The 12110-nt window shown below is 41.8% G+C and overlaps 1 long non-coding RNA gene across 1 annotated transcript; it reads right to left on the bottom strand.

Annotated features, from left to right (window-relative positions):
* Nucleotides 1–3255: 3255 nt before the first annotated feature.
* LOC309631253 lies at nucleotides 3256–10686 on the bottom strand. Its single transcript, XR_014246145.1, has 2 exons — nucleotides 7287–10686; nucleotides 3256–6229 (listed from the first exon to the last, which is right to left on the bottom strand). It is a non-coding gene; the product is annotated as an uncharacterized lncRNA (long non-coding RNA).
* Nucleotides 10687–12110: the final 1424 nt, after the last annotated feature.

The following is a 12110-nucleotide window of genomic DNA, read 5'->3' on the forward strand; positions in this document are numbered from 1 at the left end:
ATGCTAGAGATAGCTGGTGACAGCTGGGAGTGTGCTCAGACATAAAGTACAGGCACACCTCATTTGATTGCGCTTTGCAGACTTTGCTTTTTCACAAATTGAAGGTTTGTGACAACCCTGAGTTGTCAGATGATGGTTAGCATTTTTTAGAAATAAAGTATTTTTAAATTAAAATATGTACTTTTTTTAAAGACAGAATGCTCTTGCACACTTAATAGACTGAAGAATAGTGTAAACATAAGTTTTATAGACATTACTGGAAAACCAGAAAATCCATGTGACTCACTTTATTGTGATATTTCCTTTATTGCAGTGGTCTGGAAGCAAACCCACAATATCTCTGAGGTATGCCTGTACATCTAAAAAATGTAACTTTTTTCCCATTATTAAAGTGATACACAAAAGAAAATAGAGTGAGAAAACAGAAAAATAGCATGAACCCAGTAGAAACGAATAACAGACTTACATAGAGTTACGAGGTGCTAGACATGGTTTTAAGCTCTTCACCATATAAATTCATTTACCCCTCACTACAACTCTATGAGGGGTAACTCCACTTTACAGATGAGGAAAGAGGACCTGGAGCTGTTGTGTGACTTGTCCAAAGTGGCAGCTAGTAAAGGAAGAGCCAAGGTTTGGACTCATGCTGCATTTAACAGGGTAGGGTCAACCTCAGAGATATATATAGCTCATAAGGTAAGCTTTATCCAAGGATTCAATGCCACTTGCTAAAGTTTAAAAAGTTAATCTCAGTTGCCATTTATTCATCCATTTATTTCACAAATATTTACCAAAGGCATCTATGGGCAGCACACTGTTCCAGGCTTGATTATCAAGATACTGAAGAGTATACAGAGGCTACCTGTCCAGTCATTCCTATAGCATTGAACTCTCAAGTGTCTCAATATGTATAATCAATACAAGTATAGTAAGATTCGAAATGCAATAACTATTCTCTGATTACAAAATCCAAAACCAATACTTCAAAACTTTCAAAATGTCACAGTCTTACTAGATGGAATGTTTGGCACGATCCTCCGTATTTTCATCAATTAATAAGTACACCTTGGACAATAATTTAAGTTGAACCTCATGAATTCCACTTTGTAGCAACACGTTTAATATAACAGTAGTGTCTTCAAGTCAGAAATTTGGTGTTTTTGGATGGATGGATGGATGGATGGATGGCTAGATGGAAGGATAGATGAGTGAATTAATAGCTAAGAATGCCTGGCAATGTTCTAGTTGCTTAAAAATTGCATCTTTAAAAATAATTCAGTGTTTTCCAGTTTGTTAAACAGTAACTATGACTCAGAAGAAAATTGTGATTTCTGTCCTTTCCATGGACTAAATATGTAACTTCAAGGAAGCCATTATGATGCCAGTTCCATCTGATTGTTGTGAGGATCAAATGAGCTAACTGAAATGAATTATGTAGCACCCTGCCTAATACATGTTAAACAGCATATTTTAAACTGCCTTTAAAGTGAAATACTATATGCAGAAAAGCAAAAATTCAAATGATACAAAAAGCTATACAATGCAAAATACGTTTCTTTTGGCCAAGTTTTCCCGCTATTATTACTACTATTATTAGAGATCTCCAAGCAAAAATAACATCTCCCTGTTGATTAAGAAGGGAGAGGTTTACAGACTAGGAGATAACATCCTTTGAGTCAGAACCAAGTGAAATAACACATGTATTCTGGTTAAATTCCAGCATGAGTGATTAACATTCTCCAACTTCAAATAATTTTTATTATTAGCCAACACTTGTCCATCCCCAATAATACACATGTTGCATACAGGCCACAGAATGAGGCAGCCTCTCTTGGCATGTTCACAATCTGTGCATACTTTCCACTGAGGGTTTCCCTTTCTTTTTGATTGCTATTCCATAGCTTTTCAACTCCCACTACTTTCAACCCTGGGATGTTTGCCGACACTTGAGTGCCAAGTAGCTCCAAAAAAACCAAAAAAAATATAAGCACCTGTAGAATCCCAGGGAATGAAAGAGGTAAAGTACATTTTAAACATATTTATTAACGGTGTTAACGTTTGTGAAGAGATTTATATTTATTTCTTTTAACTTTGAGGCTGGGATTAATACACGTATTCCTCATTATTTCTCACAAAGTCTTGTTGATAAGCAGGAGGAAGAGGGCTATTCTGCAATTTTGTCTCCCAGTCTGTGGAAGTGGGATCCAGGACACAAGAACGACTCAGCCCTAAAGTGCAGTCCTGAGTCCCTCAAGAACTCAGGCCCTCCTGCCTTTTTCCCGCCTTCTTCCAGTAGAAGGAAGGGGTGGGGGGAGCGGGAAACAATTCAAACCCTCTTTGTAAGCGTGTGAATGAATTTCAAGAATGTTAAACACCTCAGTCTTCCAACCTAATTAGAACATGTAGAAAAGAGGCATTTTTAGGACATTTAAAACTTGCAGCATAATAACCCATCTGGAGAGCGCCACAGTGCGTCCCAGTGGTCGAGGCGCCCAGCAGGTCTTCGCGCGGGCTCCCGCAGCTCCGTGCGCCCCGGATCCCCGGCGGCGCGCGGGTGCGCAGCTAAGCAGCGGGTAGCCCCCGGCGGGGGGGGGGGGCCGGCCCCTGCCCATCACAGAGCCCGGAGCCAGTGTTGCTTTTCTCTGCGGGCGACTTCGAACTGCCTGGATTTTTAACCCGATAAACTGATAAAGGACTAACATGTCTGGAGTCTTCCAAAGACAGAAAGAAAATCACTTTCTTGTCGCAACAGTAAGATTTTGTTACGAAATGCAAAAGTAAAGGTTAAAGCCTGGGAGATAACCGGTCGCATATGGGGGGAGGGGGGAGGAGGTGGTAAAAACTGTGGCTGTCGCGTCCCAACTATCTCGGTTCGAATCCCGGGTTTGCCATTTGAGAGCCTACTCTGTGCTAGGCGGTCGGAATACCGCGCTGAACAAGATTATCTAGGTTGTGGCTTTCTTGGGGGAACTATCATTAGCTCGGTTCCCTTGGTATGCTTCTAAACTCTGTTTCTTCACCTATAAGAATTGTTGTAAGGATCTGAGACATCCTGTATTAAGATGAGAACGATCAACGCGCCGTCTGACACACAGTAGGGGCTCAGTAAGCATTTGTACTTCTCTCAATTTGAGCTCACCTGGTGAGGGCAGCGCAGAGAGGAGACAGGTGCCACGGTTAAGAATGATTCTTTGAGCAGTTCTTTTAAACAAGCGCTGGACTCTAAGGATGCTTAGCTGCAGATAGGAGAGCTGGTAGGTGCCCTGGAAGCTAGGGTTCATAAGCTAGAACATTACGGGAAAGTGAGCCCCGCACCAGTGGACGCCAGCAGAGAACTCAGGAGGGACTTCTAGCTAGGGTTTCCCGCTCCGGGTCTCAAGAAGGCGTGATTAGCATTCGCCCCGCCCCCCATAGCTTCCCGGCCGGCGATTGGCCCACGCTCCTCGGCTGCCAGTTCCAGGCGGGGCCGGAGGGCGCCTGGGGAGAGGCTGAGCCCGCGGGGCAGTGGGCGGGGACGCGCGGAGAGCGTGACGGGGCGGCCCACCAACCGAGCCCCAGCGCGAAGGGGCGGGGCCGGGGCGGAGCCTCCCGGCGGGCATTAGAAGCAGGTGAGCCAGGCTGGGCGGGAGAGGCCAGTCAGCCCGAGGCCGTGACTCCACTGCGGCCAGCGCCGCCGCCGCCGCGCGCAGTTCAATACCCGCCGGAGGTGGGCCAAAGGGTGCTAGAGCGCGGGGGAGGAGCGGAGCCCGGCGCGTCCCGGGAGAACCGCCACCGCCCCCAGGAGTCCACTGGAGCGCGGATCCCCCTGCAGGGGAGGAGAAGAGCGGCGGGCGGGACGCGGCGGCGGGCGCGCACCATGCAGTCCTGTGAACAAACACTGGCAGCGATGGGGGAAAATAAGTGTCCCTGGACTTTGGACTAGATTACAGCCAGATATTCCAAAAGCATCGAGACACTGCTCTCTGCGGCCTCTGAAAACAAATGAGACCCATAACACCCTTGCATAAGCTTTTAAAACATGGATCAGTGTAGCAAAAGGAAAGCTGTCCCCCCCCCCCCAACCTCAATATATTTTTCTCTTCCTCCTCTTCTGAGAAAGCCTATATAGTGATGAGCACACACTTTACTGTTAGAGAATTCTGTTTGCTTTTCTAATCTGTTGAACCATTCCCTCATTTATATATGAAAGCCTATGTATTGATGAATACACACGTACACACACCACGCATACATACTTTACTGTTAAAAATTCTGTTTGCTTTCCTAATCTATTTAACCATTCATTCAAGAAGAGTGTGAGGCCATTACTGGGGAAGGAGGTGACAGTGCATTGGCCAGCAGAATACCAGTGACCAGGACTGAGTGGGGACTAAATTTAAGAAGCTAAAATGGCAAAAACAATTAAAATTTGAGGATGTCTCCCTAGAAAAACAGCAAGTGTAGGGATTTGCGCTTCATTTATACCAAAGTTGGAAAAGTCAGATTTAAGCCCAGGTCAGTTTTTACATTATGGATATTAAGTAAACAAGTGTATAGTTTCCATAGTGTATTTAAGCACTTTGCTGGTGGAAAGAAGCCTGGTGTTATAGTTTTCATGGACTTTCAGAAGCTATTCACGTTTATAAAAATGCACTGCTCTTACACACTCATCCTCTGAATCAAAATTTCAGTATATTCGACAAAACCTTGTACACAGAGCTACAGAACTTTTTGCACATCTAATTCCTCTACTTGTTCAGAAGCTTCTTAGAACCTTGAAATAGATCCCCTGCCTGAGGGCCAGTTCCTCTCTTGTTTTTCAAATGAGGAACTTTTCTGATCACCTTGACCTCTTCCCTCAGTTAACATGTCTTCCCAGAAAGTACATAGATTATTCTGCTGCCTTAGGTCATTGTGCCTAATTTGGGTTTTTCCTCTTCCTTTTTTTTTTTTTTTTTTTGTGGAGGAGTGTAAAGATGATGCAGAATGTATCTAAAAGTCGTGGGATGATGTGGTTGAAGTGATTTAATTCTTCCTGTTAAAACAACTATTTTTCATTTTGGCAACCTACCAAACCTAAAAAGAACAACCAATTTACTTTAAAAAAAAAAAAAAAGACAGTTAAGACAAAGGATACTAAGCCAAGGAGAGGCAATACAGGTAATGCATTTGGAGGTCTAGGTCCAGGCCAACTCTCAGAGCTGCCTCTGTTTTCAGCCTCTGTTCTCACCGCTGCTCTCCCCCTCCCTTCCCTCAAAGATGAAGCCCACCTGCTTCCCTCAAGTCTTACCTCAGCCACCCCTCCCGCTACCCAGGGCAGAGAAGCCCATCTATTTATGGTCGCCCCCTATTTCCATCTCATATGCTGTTTTCTTCTGATTTTTATTTTTATTAGGCAAACAATCCACACTCATGAAAACAATTATAAAATGGAAGGTTGTGGGGTGGTTTAGCAGCTTCTTCACAGCCAGCTCTGTGATTTTAGTGAGGATTTAAGGCCCAGTTTAGTTTCACATGTACAGCTTTTGGGCTGTCCCTTTCATGGTTCAATTGTAAGCAACGTCTCCCATCACAGATTAGGGGGTAAAGATTTAGAAGGAACTAATATGTGACCTCTCAGTAAATCAGTTGATAAGACTTAGGAAGTCATTTTAATTTCTATTATTAACCTCACACTTTGAAGTTGTCTAAATTGGCTGAAAATAAGTATTCTTGGTGCCTTATTGGTTTATCCTTGCAAACCTTTGTCTTGTTTTCTCATAGTCATTTCCAGTGATAAGCCTGTGTGTGTGTTGTGTGTAATTGTGAGCAATGTACAAGCTTAAGTAACGTGCTGACACCACTGTTTCCAAGTTGGTATTCATTAGGCCGTTTCCTCCTGGGCTAGGGCTGCACTAATCCTGACACCGGCTGCCAGGAGAAAACCTCATGGATCCCACACCGCACCTTAATAACAGCATCCGTGACCTGCAGTCTCAAGTACAGAATGGGAACCCCAGAGCTAGGAAGTGTAGTTGTATATTTTAATGAACTGCTACCCCTGCTAAAGAGGCTTCTTTCACTTTTGTGCTCTACAGAAAGACCAAGGGGGGTAGGAGGGACAAAGCTTTGAATAACTGCTTTCTAACACCGAATGTGGCCAACAGGACAGAGAACATCACAAATCTAGGCAGGTGTGAGGTACAGTGGCTGAGGATTTCCTGCTCCCCCTGCATGCCCTTTCTTGCCTCCAAAGTCCGATCAAGTGATCCTGGGAAAGAAATACGCCTGGGTTGAGGAGGGTGGTTTTGAAAGAAAAAGCTACCAAGACATTAAAGCAGGGTGAATGAAGGGTAGGCAGGATGAAAGTAACTAAGTAACCTGGCTCAGAACTCTCAAAAGCTTCTAGCAGCTTGATGACAGTTACAGGATTTATTTCAGTCTGTGGTACATCATTTGAAGACAATATTACTTCATGTTGTTACAAACTGTATGTATAGTGTGTATGTGTTGTGGGTGTGTATATAAATAATATATATTATCTATATGAGAGATTTAGTGACTTTTGATTCGGGTCTGGTGCAGGTGAATTTATTACTGAGCCAAGTGAGGCACATCCTGCGTCAGTAGTTCGAGTCCAGGGCATTCAGTACTTTTTCTGATTTCCACGTGTGTATAGTGCCTGTCCCATGCGGTATTGTCAGTGTCATGTCAAATCCAGAACTCACAAAGCAGAGCCAGCGATATTTTATTTGTAGACAATCAACTAGAATCTATAAAATTATTACTGGCAGATGATTATAATTCCAGATCCCTAACACTAGCAAAAGGAAACCCAGAGCACCTTGATAAGAAGTTTTCTGTTTTTGTTTTGTTCCTGGAAGTCAGTAGAATAGCAGTTATATGTGGTTATATTAGTGTCAAGATACTTAATTTGCTGACCTTATTATTTCAGAAAAAAAAATTGTATGTATTATATTTGTGGGAAGTTAAAATAATGCTTTGAGATTTTTATCAAATATGGAGAGTAGTTATTTATGAAAAACAAAGAAATGTCTATTTTTGTTTCTTTGTTCCCAATTAATGTAGATAAATTTTAAAGTGCATTAAAGCAATGGTAAAGCAAATAAGATGCTGTACAAGTATTTTTCTCATGCTTTCATGGAGAGACACTGTTTTCTAAGAGTATCTGAAGGAGGTATGTGCATTCTAACTTCATGATCAGATTTCTTGGATGTACTTTGAATATAAGTGGCAACGTTTTTATTGATAATAAAATCAAAGAAATTCCAATCACCAGAAGGAGAACTAATGAAAACATGTTTTACCTGAATATACTTCATAGGTTTCTCCTGCTGATCCTGTGATTGTTTCATGATTCACTTGAAGAAATGAAGGAAAATACACATAAGAACAGAGACATTACCTGAGATTGTGTTCTATTTTATCAACCCTCCATCTATACTCTGTACTGAAGCAATTTGGCTAGAAGTGCTGCTGTTGTTGTGTGTGTCTGGTTTGCAGTCAGAAACTCCCAAAACTTCATCATTCAGCAGTTAGATCCACAACTTTGTATTAAGGTCTAAATACAAGTCAGGGAACCCAGATAAGATAAGAGGATATATGGTTCTCCCTCTGTATTTGTGGGTAATTGGTTCCAGTCGTCTCCCTCCCCCCCGTGCCACCCCATACCAAAATCCATGGATGCTCAAGTCCCTTATATAAAACGGTGCAGTATTTACATATAACCTACGCACAATCCTCCCATCTTCCCCCGCACCCTCCTTTATACTTTAAGTCATGTCTAGATTACTTATAACACCAAGTACAAATCCTAAGTAAGTAGTTGTAAATATAATGCAAATGGTTGGTGGTGTGCAGCAAATTCAAGTTTTGCTTTCTGTAACTTTCTGAAATTTTTTTCCCTAAATATTTTCAGTCCATGGTTGGTTGAATCCACTGATGCAGAACCTGTGGATACGGAGGGCCAACTGTAAATTGATTTAGAGTTGGCACTTCCCTGACAATCTGGACAGATGCTTAGTAAACCTGAGATAATTAATTTAGCATCAAAGTGAGTACTATGAGCATTATTAGATTGGTACATGTTAGGGCATTTGGGAGAACAGAAAATACAGCAGTTGAGCTGGATCCTGGTGCAAGAGCCACTGTGCCTTACCCGTACAGGTCTCTAGTTGGCACATCTTCCCAGTGCTTTCTCATTGTTCATCCCCCCCAGTGGAAAAGGGGGGCACTGTTGGACTTAGGAAGTTGGAGAAATAGGTAATAATGCTTCTTTTAGTGATTTAGTTACAGAGCTCTTACGTGCAACAGAATGAGAGGAAGTAGAATGGTTCTGTGCATAGATTTGGGAGCTAGACTGATTAGGGATTCAACTCCCAGCTCCATCATTCATGGGCTGTTGATCCTGAACAAATTACTTAAGCTCTTAGTACTTCACTTGTGTACTGCATCTTAGTACTTTCTCATCTGTGAAAGGGGGATAATGATAGTACTTATATTTTAGGGTTGAGAGGATCTAAAAGATTCAATCAGGTTAAGGTAAGTAAAACAAGGAGGAAGCAGCCATTCAGGCATGGAATGGAAAGGGAATTGAAAGACTAGTTTTCAAATTTGTGTCTGCATAAGAATCATTTGGGGTTCCTATTAGAAATGTAGATTCCCAGGCTTCAGCTCCAGGAATTGAGATTAATTTGGGATCCAAGAATTAGGTCTTTTTGTTCTGTTTTAGTAAACTTTTAGAATTATTTTAGGTTTACAGAAAAGTTGCAAAGATATATCCATTTTGCCCTAATATTAACATATTATCATAGCACATTTGTTAAACTAAGAAGTCAACATTAACGCACTACTGTTAACTCCAGACTTCATTTGGATTTCACCAGATTTTCCACTGATGTTCTTTATCTGTTCTAGGATTCCACATTGCATTTAGAGAAGCTTCATTTCTTACAGGGACTTTCAGCCCATGAGAGGCAGGTGGTCTGGAGACCACATCTTGAGAAACACTAGGACATGTCAAGGGCTGAGGAAGGTCAAATTGCCCCATCCTCACCACCATCCTGGTGGTGGGGGTGTTGGATATAGAAATTTGATTTGAAGAGTTGGGATGGAATCCTCTCCCTTAGATGAGAGGGGTTACCTTAAGAAGTGAGGCATCTATTCCTAATGCCAGATGAAATGAGTTTTGGAGTTTGGAAGGTGGGGTTGCTGCCTAGCCTGAGGAGATACATCTAGGGTTGTGGGCAGATCAGGGGAGTGAGTGCAGCAAATTGGGAACAACTACTTTGTGGGAACACAGGAGGGCTCAAGTAGTTGATTAAAGGGGATTACAAGGGGCCAGTTAGCCCGTGAGCCATATAAATCCTGTATTTCCTGGAACCTGGTGATAGTGTTTTAGAAATGGCTCATAGTAGTAACCAACATCAAGCACTGCCACATTGGACACGAGCAGAGAGTCAAAGGGTGAAGCTGAGATGACCTTGTTGAGAGAGGGCAGTGGGAGGTGGACAAAACACTGATGCCCTGCGTTTGGAAGAGTCGGTTCCCACAGTGAGGAGATAAAGGGCCACCATCTGGGGAGCTAGAAGTAAAGGTCAGTAGAATTGAGAACGGTAAGATGAAGGAATAGATGTTGTAAGAAAAAGCTAGCAGAGTAATTTGAGGTCTTGAAGTAAAGTAATCACCTAACCTGTTCCTTTTTTTTTTTTTTTAAAGAACATTAACCTCTTCATTTGACTCTGGATTTCTCTTAATTTCTATACTACTTCACTTTCCTGGTTCTTTCTGCATGTTAGAGATCCTAAACCATAAACTGGTATTCATAACATTTCTTTCACATGAAGTACATGTTATCTCATCTGCCAAACCCATTTAAAATGGACTAGTGGAAATTGCCTCAGAAGCCAAACAGATTGCACCTGTGTACAAGGGACCAGGTGTCTCTGAAGGGCTCCTAGATCTTTTGTATTCTTGCTGGCACGGTGTCAGGCTGGCCAGGCTGGTGAGTGGCTAACAGTTAAGATTTTAGGTGATCTAATCCTTAACTTGATAGATGCTGGGTGTAATCTACAGATTCTGCATAGAAATTAGCACTTACCCCTGGGAGAGCCCCTACCAGCTGTCAAGTGCTTTACCAAATAGCTCTATACTCAAGAATGCGGCTTCTGGGTGAGGGAACAGTCGTAGTCATTTTACATGTGGTTAGAGAGAAGTCTTGGGTGATGAAAGATTTTAGCTAACCTACACGCTATAGGTAAACATTTCCAAAAACATTGCATAACCTGAATACAGAGTGAATTGTTTTCCAGTAAATACTGGCTTCAGCATTTTTCAAAAATCAAGGAATGGTGGGCTTCCCTGGTGGCGCAGTGGTTGAGAGTCTGCCTGCTAATGCGGGGGACACGGGTTCGAGTCCTGGTCTGGGAAGATCCCACATGCCACGGAGCAGCTGGGCCCGTGAGCCACAGCTACTGAGCCTGCGCGTTTGGAGCCTGTGCCCCGCGACGGGAGGGGCCGCGATAGTGAAAGGCCCGCGCACCGCGATGAAGAGCGGTCCCTGCACCGCGATGAAGAGTGGCCCCCACTTGCCTCAACTAGAGAAAGCCCTCGCATGAACCGAAGACCCAACACAGCCAAAAATAAAATAAAATAAATAAATAAAGTAGCTATAACATTCTCAAAAAAGACAATATTATAAAAAAAAAAAAAAAATCAAGGAATGGTATATTTTATAGAATGGGAAAACTAAGAAATGAAATTTGACCTGTTGTAAAACTAGGATTTAGTGCTGTTGAATTTCAATAATGGGCATACAGGGTACATTAGGAGTAAATGGGAAAGAATAGGGTCATGATGGAATCTGATACAGGGTGGAAAAAATTTCTCTTAACCAGAAACACTGGGCCCTAAGAAGTTGTCTTAGGGTCAACCACATGAATTTAACATACAAAAATGGCAATTTAATTTGGTTCAAACATACATTTCAAACTTTTGTCTTTTCCTTGTAAAGAATAAAGTTCAGTTCACGGTATACCAGAGTTAAAATTGCACAGATGTCAGTATTCCAATAGAGAAAAATAATTTTTTTTAAAAAGCGAAAAAGTAAAATTTGAGTTCAGGTAGTCAGATATTCTTTTATAGTCTTACTACTTTAGGGAACAAACCCTTCCTCGGTATAAAAATCTGGAAAAAAATGCCATAGTTGCCACCCTCTTAATAACTAGTTTCCATGCCCCATATTTGTTGGAGAACCTACTTTGTGATGTTTAAATTTTTACCTTAAGTTGCCTCAATTTCCCATTTATTAAAATGGCTGTATTGCCTCTAGAATTAAAGCTGAAGGGGAAAAGCAATTTTTAGCGATTCCCCTTATTCTACCAACTTGTTCTTGAAGCTACAGTCATGCCCAATGTTCCTACCCCCAATTTTTTTTTTTTAAACCTTCGACCACTCGAGATATGTCAGCATTTCTGCTTAGTAACTGGCATATTACTACGCGGTGCAAACTATTGATATAAACAGTGACTTGTGATAGATTTTTTTTCCCTTCTGTACTAAATCAGATCATTTCTCCTCATCAGCAACTTAACAAGAACAAAGTTAAAGATGTGACCTCAGGAAGGTAACTAAGGTGGATGAAATACTACGGCAATACTATCAGGACTGATGGAATATTGCTCAAGTGCAGTGGCTAGGGTCTAAAAGAAACTTTAGAGATCTGGTATATTTCCAACTGAATGTTAAGTGAAATAGCATGTTAAAGTCAAATTACGTGGCTTGTTTAAAAGTCACCCTCTTAACAGCAACCACAATTCTACTGCTTCCTGTTCTTCCATTTTCTTTCCTGTTCAATTGCTTGAAACCCTCAAACAACAAGTTCTGATTCTACAGTATTCCTGTAATTCCTTTCTCTGTGTATTTACCTACTTTTATCTTTCAATGTGCATTTCCATCTTGGCACCCTAACAAACAATTCAAAAATGCCATCTAATGCATTATGCCACTGAGCACTGTAGCCAGTGATTTTAAGTGTACTAGATTATCTTCAGGTTGAAAAGAGCGTAAGCTGAAGAAATAAATGTCTACATCTTAACTAAAGGCAGGGGTCAAAACAACTTATGAATGGTTAG

This window comes from Balaenoptera borealis (genome assembly GCF_965194805.1).
Source record: "Balaenoptera borealis genome assembly, chromosome: 6".
NCBI classification, from domain to species: Eukaryota; Metazoa; Chordata; class Mammalia; order Artiodactyla; family Balaenopteridae; genus Balaenoptera; species Balaenoptera borealis.